This window comes from Epinephelus lanceolatus, chromosome 19, assembly GCF_041903045.1.
Source record: "Epinephelus lanceolatus isolate andai-2023 chromosome 19, ASM4190304v1, whole genome shotgun sequence".
NCBI classification, from domain to species: domain Eukaryota; kingdom Metazoa; phylum Chordata; class Actinopteri; order Perciformes; family Serranidae; genus Epinephelus; species Epinephelus lanceolatus.
The window spans coordinates 5,552,298-5,557,160 of record NC_135752.1 but is presented as its reverse complement, the minus strand read 5'-3'; positions in this window follow the sequence as shown (position 1 = coordinate 5,557,160).

The following is a 4,863-nucleotide window of genomic DNA, read 5'->3' as shown; positions in this document are numbered from 1 at the left end:
GATTTGTCTCTTTTGGTTGTGACTATAGTTGCAGTAGCTAATATTAATATTACCTGAACATTCAGTATTTACACAGAAGTTGGACAAGGACACATAATCCTTGCTGTCAGTCATATGGTGAAAACACACAACTGCTCATTCATCTCCTCTGGTCACCTGAGTCCAATAAACAAGCTGCTCAGTCACATCAGTCACTGGACTCTGGATATGTTTTACATTGAAATAAACACTGAGATACTAGTAGAAGATATAATAAGGAAACCAGGAACCTCTGAGTCATATTGGACTCTGATCTTTACACTGAAAGTCATGTCAGTAACACAACCAGCTTTTAACTACTTGAAAAAGCATATCATATCAGGATTTAAATCTCTAGCTGACTGATTCTAAGTAACAGGTTCATACATTTGTCTGACTGAGGCTACATGTATACACAAAGCCAAACATATACTGTAGTTTCAGTATTTAAGACTTCATAGGCTCTCAGTGCGACACAATCAGTTTTAAAGTTGTAACAGTAGTCTAATACACTTACACCCCTTTTCCACCAAATTAGCTCTGGTTCTTAAACTGGCTCTGCTCAGGATTTTTGGAACCTTGGTGCTATCTAGTGAACCAGTCTGTGTTTCCACCAGTAACCACTGTAACCATTGTAATGGTTACAAGGACGTGTCTTCAACAGACGGTGTCAACACAATGCACAAAGGAAGTAGTCAGCAGTAGCAAGATGGTGGATGACACTGATTACCGACCAGCTTTTGTTCTGTTATTACAGATATTTGTTTTTACCCAAAGACCAAGCATGAAGCAACTATTTATGATAAGAAGACGGAGGAGACTAATTTGTGCAATACTGCATCCTTTCTTTTTACCCTGTGGAATAAAACACCCACTTATGTTGTCCATTTTGCACTTCAGGTCAAGAAAAACTTGCTATAGCTAGGAACCGACTTTTCGGCTTCCAATTCAGACGAAATTAAAAAGGGTCCAATTAGGTGCAGGAACCAGAACAGAACCTGTTCCATGTGGGTGGGAAAAGGTAGTGGTTTGGGTTTTTGGTGCATTTCTGAGCTGTTGACTGACTCAAGTCAGTCAGGGCTCTGAGGCCGTCAGGTGGAGAGTTCCCTGTATACCTAGAATAAGATCCAGATCTGGTGAGGGTGCCGCTAGTTACTTTGGTCCTGCTCTGTGAAACAAAATGACTGCTTCATCGGGCAGTGAGATCAGTCCATGTTTCTGTTGGGTGAGTGTGGGTTCATCAGAGTCTTTTGGTTGGTTCTCTTGTATTTTGCTCTTCTTTTGTTACTGTTGATTTTTCTTGTATCTCATGAGTTCTGTTCTTCTGTATGTGTTGCCTGATGCTGTTTGCACTTTACTGTGATTAAACGCCCCTCTTCTTCTGTGTCCATAAAACAGCGACCGGTTGGCATTAAAGACCTCAGCTGCTATAGCTGTTGTCAACAAGACTATCATTTAAGGGCTATCGTACATTTTTAGATGTGACAGTGTGTGCAACCGAGTATCACAGTGGACAACAACTTTAGGATCATAACAGTTATTTCAGCTGTGAATGACGGGAATTATTATGTTTATGTTATTATGTTTTTCCATTTTTTAAAGTCAGTACATGTACAATTAATTGATAAAATTCTCATGAAAAGAGAAACAGACATTTTCAGTAATGAAGCCAGCTTCGTATCTTTATCCACATTTATTTAATATTTGGGATCTGATTTGTGGATGTTTATCAGGCTTGAAACATAAAACAATAAAACTACTTAAACTTAAACTTTTTACTTAAAAGTGTGAGGATGAAAAAACACTGCAACCCAATATCTACCACAAATTGGGATTTATTTACCAAGCAGTGCACTGAATCTTTAACCTTAAACTGTCTTTCCTTCTGTTACCACCAGAGAGCAGCACAACCCTGCAATGTTTCAGCTGCCAGAGAAACAAGCAATCAGAGCGTTGTCACACCTCCTGCATGTCAAAGGGTTTCCATACTTTCATTTGTCAAATATTATAACACAGGTCTATTCTTACAACAAGCCTGTTCTCCAAAGATGATCAGATAAACTGTAGCATTCTGTATAACATTTAAGGAAATATGTTTTCGTTGTGGTATTGATACATGGATTTGAGTACAATTTATGCTCAAATTTAATGGAAAAAAGTGCAGCATCAATGTTTTTTTTTGTTTTTAGTCTAACTGTCTTTTGAAAGTGGTCATCTGTAAAATGTTTACTGTAAGAGACAGACATGATAGTTTGGATGTCAGATCAGAGACCTTATGACCAGGAGGTGACACTGATTCAGAACAATATAGAAATGAATGTAAAATCCTTTTATTGAATTTTAATTCTAATTGAATTTTGACCCTTTGGGCCACCAGTACTGTGCCTGGTAGGCCTGTTCATTAATCCATCCATGACCAGCTATTGCTTTTTAGTCACTGTCATTGTTAAATTACATTACAATGCAATTTTACAGACCTCTTGAAACAATGTCATTAAAATTGCTGTCTAAAAACAGGGCCTCTACTACAGTTAAGAGGTTATGTGTTTTTATATATTAATGCTTAGTGTAGTCTAGTGTGTAAGTGTTTATTTTGTATGTTTCAGATATAAATTCATAATCATGCAAGCTCCCAAAATCATTAAAAGGTGATAAAAATTTAATAAATAAGGTGTTAAAAAGGTAAAACGTTTGTTAAAAATGTGTCTAAAAGGTACCTAAAAATGTGTGGTAAAAAATGTATTGCCTTTTATGTAAGGTCATTACTTAATGCAGAGTGTAACAGGACCACAGTCTAATTGACGGCATTGTGGGAAATGGGATGTTGTGTGGTGATGTCAAAGGTCAGTAGCATTGTGGGTCAGAGTAACATGGTTGCAGATGAAGAATATACGACTCCAGAGTGACAGTATTGTACACATGGTCCTAGAGGCGCACACAGTAATTGTTTTTTATTTGCTTCATGCTGATGTATAATGTTGTTAATGTGCTTTTACGTACATGGACACTGAAGATGCATTTAAAGTCATTTCATTTTCTTTTAGCATTTCTGTTGTGCTAATGTGTTTCTGCCATCAATGGACATTAGCTGGAGAGACATTAGAGTGAGTGGAAGATGTATGTTTTTAAACTGGTATATGTTTTATTTTGTTGTAATTTTTCATGGTGCCTTTTTGTACTTTTACTTTAGTAAAATATTAAATGCTGGACTTTAATTTGAAACTTGTGGGGTTTTTTTACACTCTGTTATTGCTACTTTTACTTAGTACTGAGCTACTTAGTAAAGAGTATGAGTAGTCCTGTCACTGCTACACAATTATGATATCTTTCTCATGTCATTATAGATATCAGGAAAATTTGGCAAATATTTGTTGCTACTTGAGAAGACAGGGTTACTGGACAGCGGCTGATAAAAAGCAGAGTTACTTAGTTGTCTCATAGCCTCATTAACATAGTCAATGGTTTTCAGGACCACTATAGAACCTCCTATATCAGCTGGTTTAGTTATCATTTTCAAAACTGTCTGTTGACTAGTCAGAATGACGTTACAGATATCTTAAATTAAAATTCATACTAGTCACAATGACATTACTACTAGTCAAAATGACGTTATAGATATCTATAATGGTAATTCCGGATAGTCGGACTTAGTGATTAAATGTTAAAACGGCTTGCCATAGGCATTCTACCGAGGTCATATAAAAGCTGCAGGCCTCTCCGAAATCTCCCCTTTGCACTGAGACTTGATACAAGTTGACCTGCGAGCCTTACAAAACCCTCAAGAAAACACTGAGAGATAACTCCAGCTGTACCTACCTGCTGAAAGATGGCGTCCGGACCCCCCGCGATGGAGCACCTGCTGGCCCGAGTCAGGCGGTGGATCACTTCCTTTGCCGGTAAGACATCTTTTAATGTCCTGTCAAATTTAGCCTTTTATTGATGTTGCTTAAATCATTAAAAGAGAATTTTAGTACAAAATTTGCATTTAATTATTGTAAATTGTTATCATTACTCTTATTAGCTACTATTGTTGTTGTTAGCCTGATATTATTATATCATTGTGGACTAAACTGTAACGGTCAATGTAATATTAGTCGGCATGTTAGGAAAACAAGGTTTTTGGTGATATTTGGTGTTTACTCGGTGTAAATATGATTATTATAATCTGGTGAGGGTGCTGCTATTTGAGTACACTCAACATGTGCTGAGTTTGGCGGGACAGGTGTGGAAGGTGTTAATAATTGTGTAGTGATTTGAAAACACTGTTAATATTGTTTGAGGAGATTGAATTGTCCATATTTTGTCGGAGGTAAAGATGGCGACCGGGCCAATTTTTGAACAATGCCAAAAATGAGTTTATCTTGTGCGCCATGGAGACGATGGAACGTTTAGGAGCAAACGTCAGCACGTCAGCACGCGCAGATGTAAACAAACCAGGGCCCGCTCCTCTGTGTGGATACTTGAGGTTGCTGCTTGAAATGTATCCGGAGATGTTTTTAAGTAAAAAAAAAATTGATCACATTAGTGAACATATTTTCACAAATTCCTCAAAATGCGTGCCTCATTGCGCACACAGGTCTGTGCGCTCAAACATTTTGGCGATGTATGACGCAACATGACAAGCTTGTGGCCTGTTCTGACTCCAAAGTTATTATGTAGAATTGTGGGTAACACTTTATTTGGACAGTTTGTCTACAGATAGTTTATAGTGTATTTGTAACATTTCAACAGCTTATTAGTTAAAATTCAACAATTCATCTGTTTTGCTTATCTAAAGAATAAATGTGACAATTTACTACATACTGTCAGAGTAATTTAGTTGAACTTGAACTATTCAATCAACCC